The following is a 13,061-nucleotide window of genomic DNA, read 5'->3' on the forward strand; positions in this document are numbered from 1 at the left end:
ATCTGGTCAGATGGAGAGGGGTGAGATATTGTACAAAGCTTGGCTTGCTGTGGGTCCTATATGCGACGTGGAATCCACCGCTTGTTGATGAGGTGAAGAGTCTCTACATAAAGCCTATGTGGCAGCTCCTTGCTGATCCCCCTTGGCGCTGCTAACTGAAGTCATCTGTTCCCTCTCAGCCAAAGATACTGCCATCTTCATTGGCTCCTTGGGGCATTTGGTGGCCGCTGGTAAATGGTACTCTCATAGTAGAGCTTTGATCTAGAATGACTCGTTACATGTGCGGTAAAGCTGCACTTATGGATAGAGTCATTATCTGTAAATGGATTATTCTCTCCTAATGAGGAAACCAGTGGGGAAAAAATGAAAAGCGCCTAAAAGTACATTTGGCATGGTTTTTTGCCCATGGTTTGTCCGCGTTTCCTGAGGCTGCCATTGATGGAGCCATTAGAGCTCTTTAGTGACTTGTGCTGGGCTCCAGGATGACATCGGGGGACGGATTACTTGGCGGCTGTTCATTCTATAGATGCTATGAGCATAATACAAACCTGTGGCTTTATAGCTGCCTTCCACGGATTCTACAAACCATATTTTACATGGACTCACCTGGAGAGCAGTGATTCCACACAGTTTTTAACAACACTGCAGATTTCTTTTCTGACTGTGGAAAGCGCATTCATTGTGTAATGGAATGTTCAGGTCTCTACTATACTTCCCATTTCCGTTCATCATTATCATATAGTTTGCCTGAAATCCCGATCATCTGCTGCTCACATAAGTGCCCAGCTCATTAATTGTGAAAGATCTGTATGGATGCGTGTGGGCAGCACATTTTCAGCTTTTCTCCCACTGACAGAACGCAGAGGTCTTCAAAAAAAAGGGATTGAAGAAAAAATAAGTTGCATACCTTGTCAGAAATGAAAAGGGGTCACCAAAGTTGTTAAACGTGAAGACCCGTTTAGAGCATTTTTCAAGACTTTATTTTATCATAAGGACAGGTCATCAGTATCGCATCTGTGGGGTGTCCTTACTTCTCCTTACATAGTGTTGTGGTCCTGAATAATTATACTGTGCATGTCTACCATTCTCTAGAAAAGGACAGAGCCACAGTAGCACTCATGGCCACTACATGATGTATGAAGCTGTGCTAAGCTGTCACCTTCAGTGAGCTGATTAGTGTGGGGATCCAGAGCCAGACCCCACCGACTGGGGGTGGACATAGCAGTGGTGCAATCTCACAAGTGCCCAAGAATGGGGGCCGACTTACACTTCCAAAGTAGCACAAAAAGGGGTGCATTATGGTGACCTATCTTACTGAAAACGGCCCAAATACTGTTCTTGCACAGGAGCCCTCTTCTGTCGCTGCTCATCCCTGCCACTGACCTTATCGTTATTATAAGGATATGTGATCAGTAGTTAAGTCCTGAAAAATTAGTCCAAGGTAACCATACACCTTAGATAGCGATTGACAGCTATTTCTCCCAATTTTCACATAGATATGCACTCTCGTTTCAATTGAGTGTGCACATGTGGGACAGTTGAGTAAATTTCTTCCAAGCGTGGCATATTTTCTTCAGAACTACAGTATAAGTATTGGACATTGAAATTCATCCATAATTTCCCTCGGGATCAATAAAGTGTATCGTATCGTAACATGCCCAATCTTTCTGTTTCTCAACTTAATCCGGTGGGGAAGTGATGAATGGCCTTTCTGCACATTAAGTAGTCATTGGATTTGGCAGACTTTTATGCAAGGTGCATGTTGGTGCCTTTAGGCTAGGCTATGAATATTCAATCAGATGGTTTGGACTTCTGTCACCCCTGCAGCTGCTAGCCATGGCCAAGGTCTGCAGCCTCTTCGTAGTCTATATCGGGCTATACGCTGGTTCATTTAAAAGGGCCAAAGCTACAGCACCAGCCACAGGTGCTAAGAAAAGACCAATCTGGTTGTGGCGGGATGACAATTAATACAATCGTGCTTTCCCTATACAGTGTGCATCTAGTCGGCAGCTCATCCCGTTTACACGTGTGATCATTTAGTGGTCTTCATCAACAAGCCAGTCAGTTGTTGAACAAGCATTTTGCTAGTCCTGTGGCTGAGCGGTGTCATGCTTGCATAGGTCGAGGATTGGTAGCAAGTGTTATTACTGCTCCGTGTAAATGGGTCTTAACACTTTGACGGTACTAAGCTGCTTTTAATCGAATGCAGTACGGTGGCGCAGTGGTTAGCACTGCAGCCTTGCAGCGCTGGGGTCCTGGGTTCTAATCCCACCTTGGACAACATCTGCAAAGAGTTTGTATGTTCTCTCCGTGTTTGCGTGGGTTTTCTCCGGGCACTCCGGTTTCCTCCCACATTCCAAAGACATACTGATAGGAATTCTAGATTGTGAGCCCCATCGGGGACAGTGATGATAATGTGTGCAAAAATTGTAAAGCGCTGCGGAATATGTTAGCGCTATATAAAAATAAAGATTATTATTATTATTATGCAGTTACCGACATCAGAAAATGTGATTTCGCGCTACAAAATTTCAGCTGTGGTCAGCCGAGACCAGATGTGTATGGCACAATTTGCTGGTTGCTTGCCAGTCACATTGCATAGTCGTATTTAATAATGGTTTGATCTCTACTTTTAGGTGGGCACAGTGAAGGTTGGATCGTGCAGATCCAATGGACAATTCATGTACCATCTGATCCCAAAAAAGTGTATGTGTATGGTAAGCTATGGAGAGATGTGAAGGGGTAGTTTATGGGAAGCTACTGGAGAGCAGAGCCCATGCACTGTAGGTCTTCCACCAGGACCCTCTGATCTTCATCCAGCCCTTGTCCAGTCAGTATCCGTGCCGGAGATCTGAGGAACTTGGCTTCACCATTTCAATGTTATCAAGGTGCTGGAGTGCTCAAAGGCAATATCCTGTGGCTTATGTTTTTGCTCACTTTCCGCTGATTGGGGTCTTTGTGATGAGCAGCAAAACTTTGTTGATCCTCGTATGATAATCAAAGATCTCAAAGCGTTTCATTACACTTCAAAGGGTCTTTATCGGGACTCTTTGTCTTAATCTTTATTCCCACATGGGACCTGTTGCTGAGGTCCTTTGAAGTCTAGCAATAACATTGTGTCCCAGGGGCAGGCTTGTGGTGGCTGCATTAATTTTCCATTTGTTGTTTTTCTTTTTTTTTCTGCATGCATGCGTTTTTATGATTTTAGGGGTAAGCTTAGGGTCAGCTATATCATGTACGGTACATATATTTATATATAAGCAAATGTGCCTTCATAGTAAATAGCATTACCCTACATTTTGTAGATCGTGTGTTCTTTTTGACACGTCTTAAATATTATTATTTATTATTATAGCGCCATTTATTCCATGACGCTTTACATGTGAGGAGAGGTATACATAATAAAGACAAGTACAATAATCTTAAACAATACAAGTCACAACTGGTAGAGGAGGAGAGGACCCTGCCCGCGAAGGCTCACAATCTATCAGGGATGGGTGAGGATACAGTAGGCGAGGATAGAGCTGGTCATGCAGCGGTTTGGTCAAATAGCCAAAGTATATAACATAAGTACGGTAAGTCTTTCCTGGAAAGTGATAAATGTATAAAGTTTTAGGGTAAATTTCCTTTAGCCTAAACCTTGTGTTATAGTGCAATTGACATGGAGTTCCACAGTTTTCACGGATTGCACTCATACCTATGATGTTTTCTGGGGCTGTGCACATGTCCGATTTTTTTTTTTCACTTGGACTCAGTGGTCCACAGAAAGTATCCAGAGACATGTCTGGTCAAAATCGGCAATGCAAGTATTTAAAAAAAAAAAAATCAGTCCGGTCTCAATTTTCATGGCCTGTTGCAAAGGAGAAGGTGGAGAAACGTTTTTTTTCTCCGCATATGAGAAAAACTGATGGCACTCGGACCACACTCTGATCAAACTATGATGTAGGTCTGATTTCAATAATCAGTCAGTTTTTCTCAATTTCTACACACGTTTTCAACCATATTTGTGTTGATCCTTATTAAAGGGATTTCCTCGTTTTATAAACTGTTGTGGAAAATAGGAAGACTTCCCATCGAGGAGATCGTCAGCAGTAGTGGAAGAATTGTTAATCCATTTATTGATCACAATCCGTTCCCTTGTTGAAATCACAAATGTCTTATCCCAAGGTACGGTAATGTATTCTCCGTGGTAATAAAAATAAAAATAGAATCATAAATTGAGTAGAAATCCTTTGACTACTGTCGTCATTCTCCTTGTTGGGGAGCGGTGTCGGGGACTGGTTTCTGCTTTTCTCCACAACTGACTCTTTGCTGGAGTATGTTCTGCCAATACTGGAGAATGCCACGCCATTGTTTATGGTGGTTTAGTGCCATCCTTTATTTGATGAATATTTCCCTAAATAAAGAAAAATACCCCAAACAGCAGTAATAGGGGAATTCTAGTAATAGACATCGAATTCTGTAGCAGTGGATGTGTAGTTGGCGGCATCACTGTGATAATAATAATAATCTTTATTTTTATATAGCGCTAACATATTCCGCAGCGCTTTACAGTTTGCACACATTATCATCGCTGTCCCTGATGGGGCTCACAATCTAGATTCCCTATCAGTATGTCTTTGGAATGTAGGAGGAAACCGGAGAACCCGGAGGAAACCCACGCAAACACTGGGAGAACATACAAACTCCTTGCAGATGTTGTCCTTGGTGGGGGTCCCTTATAATCATGCCTCTGCCCCCTTATGTACACCCTACTTTGAATACTCTTATAAGGGAGAACTTCAGGTGGCTCAGTCCACTTATTAGAAATTTTGTCCATTTGGTCCTAATGAAGCAAGAAAGGAAAAAAAAAAATTTACAGTGCTATTATGGATAATATTAACTTCAGGAGGAGTAGGTGGAGAATATTGCTCCTGAATCTAAAATGCGTTTACTCTGGCCGATAATCATGAACGAGCGTTCATCAGGTGGAATGGTTTTTGAGCTTGCTTAAAAAATCATTGTTCTCTGCAGCACATGATCCTGTATATACAGGACCTGCGCTGCCGAGGACAATAAAAGTCTCTGTACACGGGAGCGAGGTATAAGCGATCATACTGTGCCCATGGGAAGTGCAATTGACCTGTGTAAATATTTAACTACCCCCATTGTCTCCTGTAGCTCCCACCCTAAGGCATCATTTAGATGAGCCAATGATCCGTGAAGGAGCATGCATAATAAGAGTGCTTGTTGCTGATTATAGACCTGTCTACAAATGCCCAATGAACGAGCAAAACGCATGTCTGGTGCAATGATTTATAAGCTAGCGTAAAAGTCATCATTCTTGGCAGCACGTTTTTTGTGTAAAGATAACTGATAACATATTTTATGCCCAGAACTATCGTACTAATGATCTGCATGATATTGCGGTCAGCCAGTAAGTGACCTGCATGTAGCTGCCTGACGATCGTTACCTGGGCCGCTTTAAGCCAAGCTTTATAATCCTTTTTCATGTTCAGGTTTATTTTTCGCTTTGTTCACATCGCCTATATTTGTGATTGAATGATGGTTGGTACGTTCCTTCATTCACGTAGTGTTATTTGTCGGCAGGCCATCCCCTGCTTAGACGGGCTATGTGCTGCCAAGGAGGATCTTAATTTCATTTCATTATAGACTGCATACATTTATTAAATGGATCTCGCAGACCTGTTGAGGCTGGTATACTTATCTAGAAAAAATAATCTGTGTTTTCTAACTTTAACAAGTGGAGTTCTTTCAACTTTTCCTGAAAAAGCGACCTTTCATTATTGCACATCCGTGCGGCAATGTGACAATTTTATGTCATTGCTGTTTTATTTTGCTTTTGCAGGTGCTACTTGGCATTGAGCGGTGCTCCTTAGCTGTCATAATTTTTCATGTGAATTGTATCAAGAGCCGCTGTGCATAAACAGACCCAGTAAACACTGTGGATTAGCCCAATCAGAATCTAATAGAAGAATGCCAGGCACTGCATGAAAGCCGACACGAGGCCGCTCCAGTACGGCTGCTGCCATTTCTACACTCTTACCTATAGAATAGTTTACATAAATGCTGACATTGTTTTCTCTTGAAGGATTACTTCAGTAGTCCTCAAGGAATGTTCATATTCGCAGCTTGAAAACCCGTCTTTATCGGAGCGCTTCGACTTTCTGCTGTTGAAACTACCTATCATTATTCTGTTAGGCTCATTTTCTACTTGAAAACAATTTTTTCCCTCGCTGCTGAAAAAAGTAATCATCAGCTTGGCAATCATAACCTGCCCTCTCCATTATAATTCCCATAAATAAGAGGAAAGCGTGCCGGACTCATTATTCTCAAATATTTCTATGCCAGACTTAGTTTAGGACTTGATATTAATGGGGCAATATGTCAGTCTTGGATGCAGAATTGTTCCCCAGCAGTCCCCCTACATCAGCTTATCAATGTAGAAAAGCACCACATATGTAGAGACAGATAACACTACATGACCAGAGGGATGACAACACGTCAACATCATTCTAAACCTAAGTGCGATAACGAGCTTTTCCTTTTTCTCTATGAAAGACTCCACTTTTCTTGAAAGAATTTGTTAAAGGGCTCTTTACACTCCTGGGGTCAGTCACTGAAACGATCACTGCCCAGTGTACAAACGTCGCGCCATCGAAGGACGGACGACTAGTTGCTCTTCTGACATTGATCATCATCATTAGTTGGCAGCACCTTCCCTCAGATTAATATGGGATGTGCTAATAGGCGTAGTTCGGGGTTCAGCACAAGGCCAGCAGAACACATCTGAGTAGGCCCCTACCTTAGGTAACTATTTTATAATAATAATAATAATTACAACTATATACAATTATAACTATTTTTACAAATATGTAGGCTCTTGCTAATTATTGTGGGTGAAGAGGATTCTCTGAGAACTGATTGACAAAGATATATTATATTTATATGTAGCGACTTATAGTTGCCGTCCTTTCTGATGGAGTCATTCACTTTTCCGATATGTTCCCTTTTTATCCATCTGGCCCTTACCGCCATGACAACTTCTTCCAGCCACTACTCATTTGTAGAGTTTTTAACAAAAACACATTTGAATTCTGACTTTTCCAACTCACTTGTACAAACTCCTCATCCTGGTGATACGCCAAAGCTGAGTCTCCTGCTGCCGTGTTTGTCCCTGTAAGGTCGCACGGCCTTCGATTCTCTAATACGATAGAATCAATCCGATTATGCTAATGTCACTCGGATCAAACTGTCAGAGTTTAATCGGAGTGTCGTGTGAGTGTGATCCAAACCACAGCACACTCTGTGTACGCGGTAATCGGATTGCACTTAGATGACATCCGAATGCAGTCCGGAGTGTCACACACAACCATAGACTTGTATGGGTGCATGTGAGCCGATCATCGGAGGCCCCCACAGCATGCTGCAATTGTTTTCTTATCCCAAATCGACATGGGAAAAAATAACGCAGATCTGCATTGCCCTGTAGTATAACATTGGGCCAAGTGCTATCCAATAAAACACCGCATAGCATTCAGCCGTGTTATACAGTCGCGTGAGCGAACTCTTACTGGACCTGCTGCGTGGGCCAAAAACAGTGTGCCTTTTAGTGCCCATTTCATAGTAACCACTCACACTGTGCTCTAGAGACAGAATTGCCTCCTAGAAAATATTAATGTCCTCTGTGCATTCTCTTAAAAATTAAATGTACTTACCCCCTACACATAAACATTTTGTTGGACACCACAGCTCCCCACAAAATACAATGGCTCCACAAACGGCTCCCCACACGCTGAATAAAGCCCTCCACATGGTGTAATGACAATGGCCCCCACAGCCCTCCCTCCCACAGTATGATAGCCCCCCACACAGTATGATGTCTCCCCACAGTGCAATGGCTCTACAGTACCCACACACTGTATGATGGCCCCCACAGCCCTCCCTCCCACAGTATGATAGCCCCCCACACAGTATGATGTCTCCCCACAGTGCAATGGCTCTACAGTACCCACACACTGTATGATGGCTCCCACAGCCCTCCCTCCCACAGTATGATAGCCCCCCACACACTATGATGTCTCCCCACAGTACAATGGCTCTACAGTACCCACACACTGTATGATGGTCCCACAGCCCTCCCTCCCACAGTATGATAGCCCCCCACACAGTATGATGTCTCCCCACAGTACAATGGCTCTACAGTACCCACACACTGTATGATGGCCCCCACAGCCCTCCCTCCCACAGTATGATAGCCCCCCACACACTATGATGTCTCCCCACAGTACAATGGCTCTACAGCACCCACACACTGTATGATGGCCCCCACAGCCCTCCCTCCCACAGTATGATAGCCCCCCCACACAGTATGATGTCTCCCCACAGTGCAATGGCTCTACAGTACCCACACACTGTATGATGGCCCCCACAGCCCTCCCTCCCACAGTATGATAGCCCCCACACACTATGATGTCTCCCCACAGTACAATGGCTCTACAGTACCCACACACTGTATGATGGTCCCACAGCCCTCCCTCCCACAGTATGATAGCCCCCCACACAGTATGATGTCTCCCCACAGTACAATGGCTCTACAGTACCCACACACTGTATGATGGCCCCCACAGCCCTCCCTCCCACAGTATGATAGCCCCCCACACAGTATGATGTCTCCCCACAGTGCAATGGCTCTACAGTACCCACACACTGTATGATGGCCCCCACAGCCCTCCCTCCCACAGTATGATAGCCCCCCACACACTATGATGTCTCCCCACAGTACAATGGCTCTACAGTACCCACACACTGTATGATGGTCCCACAGCCCTCCCTCCCACAGTATGATAGCCCCCCACACAGTATGATGTCTCCCCACAGTACAATGGCTCTACAGTACCCACACACTGTATGATGGCCCCACAGCCCTCCCTCCCACAGTATGATAGCCCCCCACACACTATGATGTCTCCCCACAGTGCAATGGCTCTACAGTACCCACACACTGTATGATGGCCCCCACAGCCCTCCCTCCCACAGTATGATAGCCCCCCACACAGTATGATGTCTCCCCACAGTGCAATGGCTCTACAGTACCCACACACTGTATGGTGGCCCCCACAGCCCTCCCTCCCACAGTATGATAGCCCCCCACATAGTATGATGTCTCCCCACAGTACAATGGCTCTACAGTACCCACACACAGTATGATGGTCCCACAGCCCTCCCTCCCACAGTATGATAGCCCCCCACACACTATGATGTCTCCCCACAGTGCAATGGCTCTACAGTACCCACACACTGTATGATGGTCCCACAGCTCCCACACACAGAATTCATTCTTCTCTGTCCTTGATAAAGGTCAATTAAGGCCGAAACGTTGCCTGCTGTGTCTTCCTGTTCGTTTTGTAATTGACATGGAATAAATAACACGTTTTTGTTTTTTACCAAGAATTCGCTGTTTTGCTTCCTCATCTTTCCTGAATTTCTATATTGCTTGTAGACCTGGTGGGAGGCCCTGCCGAATTCAGCACAACTGGTCAATGGTGCATATGAATTTAACTGAGTGGGCATCTGCCCATATAGAAGGACCTATAGAGCTTGGAGCATGGCTGACGGGATCACTTGTTAGCTGGGATTGTGAGATAGACTGGTTTGTAGGGGACAGTCACAGTTCACTATAATGTGCTCAGTGTTAAGCGCTTGTTGATGAACAGATAAAACACTTGTAGACCAAACTTGGCAATTATTGTGTCATTATGTTTACTAAATGTGGGGATTGTGCTACACAGTAGAAAGTGACTTCCTCATACTATTATAATATACTATTACTGTGAGTTCTGCCAGTTTCCTGATATTAGAGCAAGGTGTTTCTATTGATGTCTTAAGGCCCCTTCACATTAAGCGACGCTGCAGCGATACCAACAACGATGTCGATCGCTGCAGCGTCGCTGTTTGGTCGCTGGAGAGCTGTCACACAGACCGCTCTCCAGCGACCAACGATCCCGAAGTCCCCGGGTAACCAGGGTAAACATCGGGTAACTAAGCGCAGGGCCGCGCTTAGTAACCCGATGTTTACCCTGGTTACCAGCGTAAAAGTAAAAAAAAAAAAAAACACTACATACTTACCTACCGCTGTCTGTCCCCGGCGCTGTGCTTCTCTGCACTGCTTCTCTGAGATCCAGCCTTCAGGAGGCTAATTTGCATATTCCAGGTGCCTTCTGGGAGAAGCGAAGTCTCCCTAAGCTAGAAGATCGTTGGGTACAGCCGGGACCAGCTGCTTCGAAAGCATCACCAAACCAGGGATTCAAGCTTCAGGAGGCTAATTTGCATATTCCAGGTGCCTTCTGGGAGAAGCGAAGTCTCCCTAAGCTAGAAGATCGTTGGGTACAGCCGGGACCAGCTGCTTCGAAAGCATCACCAAACCAGGGATTCAAGCTTCAGGAGGCTAATTTGCATATTCCAGGTGCCTTCTGGGAGAAGCGAAGTCTCCCTAAGCTAGAAGATCGTTGGGTACAGCCGGGACCAGCTGCTTCGAAAGCATCACCAAACCAGGGATTCAAGCTTCAGGAGGCTAATTTGCATATTCCAGGTGCCTTCTGGGAGAAGCGAAGTCTCCCTAAGCTAGAAGATCGTTGGGTACAGCCGGGACCAGCTGCTTCGAAAGCATCACCAAACCAGGGATTCAAGCTTCAGGAGGCTAATTTGCATATTCCAGGTGCCTTCTGGGAGAAGCGAAGTCTCCCTAAGCTAGAAGATCGTTGGGTACAGCCGGGACCAGCTGCTTCGAAAGCATCACCAAACCAGGGATTCAAGCTTCAGGAGGCTAATTTGCATATTCCAGGTGCCTTCTGGGAGAAGCGAAGTCTCCCTAAGCTAGAAGATCGTTGGGTACAGCCGGGACCAGCTGCTTCGAAAGCATCACCAAACCAGGGATTCAAGCTTCAGGAGGCTAATTTGCATATTCCAGGTGCCTTCTGGGAGAAGCGAAGTCTCCCTAAGCTAGAAGATCGTTGGGTACAGCCGGGACCAGCTGCTTCGAAAGCATCACCAAACCAGGGATTCAAGCTTCAGGAGGCTAATTTGCATATTCCAGGTGCCTTCTGGGAGAAGCGAAGTCTCCCTAAGCTAGAAGATCGTTGGGTACAGCCGGGACCAGCTGCTTCGAAAGCATCACCAAACCAGGGATTCAAGCTTCAGGAGGCTAATTTGCATATTCCAGGTGCCTTCTGGGAGAAGCGAAGTCTCCCTAAGCTAGAAGATCGTTGGGTACAGCCGGGACCAGCTGCTTCGAAAGCATCACCAAACCAGGGATTCAAGCTTCAGGAGGCTAATTTGCATATTCCAGGTGCCTTCTGGGAGAAGCGAAGTCTCCCTAAGCTAGAAGATCGTTGGGTACAGCCGGGACCAGCTGCTTCGAAAGCATCACCAAACCAGGGATTCAAGCTTCAGGAGGCTAATTTGCATATTCCAGGTGCCTTCTGGGAGAAGCGAAGTCTCCCTAAGCTAGAAGATCGTTGGGTACAGCCGGGACCAGCTGCTTCGAAAGCATCACCAAACCAGGGATTCAAGCTTCAGGAGGCTAATTTGCATATTCCAGGTGCCTTCTGGGAGAAGCGAAGTCTCCCTAAGCTAGAAGATCGTTGGGTACAGCCGGGACCAGCTGCTTCGAAAGCATCACCAAACCAGGGATTCAAGCTTCAGGAGGCTAATTTGCATATTCCAGGTGCCTTCTGGGAGAAGCGAAGTCTCCCTAAGCTAGAAGATCGTTGGGTACAGCCGGGACCAGCTGCTTCGAAAGCATCACCAAACCAGGGATTCAAGCTTCAGGAGGCTAATTTGCATATTCCAGGTGCCTTCTGGGAGAAGCGAAGTCTCCCTAAGCTAGAAGATCGTTGGGTACAGCCGGGACCAGCTGCTTCGAAAGCATCACCAAACCAGGGATTCAAGCTTCAGGAGGCTAATTTGCATATTCCAGGTGCCTTCTGGGAGAAGCGAAGTCTCCCTAAGCTAGAAGATCGTTGGGTACAGCCGGGACCAGCTGCTTCGAAAGCATCACCAAACCAGGGATTCAAGCTTCAGGAGGCTAATTTGCATATTCCAGGTGCCTTCTGGGAGAAGCGAAGTCTCCCTAAGCTAGAAGATCGTTGGGTACAGCCGGGACCAGCTGCTTCGAAAGCATCACCAAACCAGGGATTCAAGCTTCAGGAGGCTAATTTGCATATTCCAGGTGCCTTCTGGGAGAAGCGAAGTCTCCCTAAGCTAGAAGATCGTTGGGTACAGCCGGGACCAGCTGCTTCGAAAGCATCACCAAACCAGGGATTCAAGCTTCAGGAGGCTAATTTGCATATTCCAGGTGCCTTCTGGGAGAAGCGAAGTCTCCCTAAGCTAGAAGATCGTTGGGTACAGCCGGGACCAGCTGCTTCGAAAGCATCACCAAACCAGGGATTCAAGCTTCAGGAGGCTAATTTGCATATTCCAGGTGCCTTCTGGGAGAAGCGAAGTCTCCCTAAGCTAGAAGATCGTTGGGTACAGCCGGGACCAGCTGCTTCGAAAGCATCACCAAACCAGGGATTCAAGCTTCAGGAGGCTAATTTGCATATTCCAGGTGCCTTCTGGGAGAAGCGAAGTCTCCCTAAGCTAGAAGATCGTTGGGTACAGCCGGGACCAGCTGCTTCGAAAGCATCACCAAACCAGGGATTCAAGCTTCAGGAGGCTAATTTGCATATTCCAGGTGCCTTCTGGGAGAAGCGAAGTCTCCCTAAGCTAGAAGATCGTTGGGTACAGCCGGGACCAGCTGCTTCGAAAGCATCACCAAACCAGGGATTCAAGCTTCAGGAGGCTAATTTGCATATTCCAGGTGCCTTCTGGGAGAAGCGAAGTCTCCCTAAGCTAGAAGATCGTTGGGTACAGCCGGGACCAGCTGCTTCGAAAGCATCACCAAACCAGGGATTCAAGCTTCAGGAGGCTAATTTGCATATTCCAGGTGCCTTCTGGGAGAAGCGAAGTCTCCCTAAGCTAGAAGATCGTTGGGTACAGCCGGGACCAGCTGCTTCGAAAGC

General features: G+C 46.1%; 1 protein-coding gene across 2 annotated transcripts in view; it reads left to right on the forward strand.

The window, feature by feature from the left end:
• The window catches only part of SGMS1 (sphingomyelin synthase 1), a 384,726-nt gene that overhangs the window by 214,452 nt on the left and 157,213 nt on the right, over positions 1–13,061 (forward strand). The window lies entirely within an intron of this gene.

This window comes from Ranitomeya imitator, chromosome 2, assembly GCF_032444005.1.
Source record: "Ranitomeya imitator isolate aRanImi1 chromosome 2, aRanImi1.pri, whole genome shotgun sequence".
Lineage (NCBI taxonomy): Eukaryota > Metazoa > Chordata > Amphibia > Anura > Dendrobatidae > Ranitomeya > Ranitomeya imitator.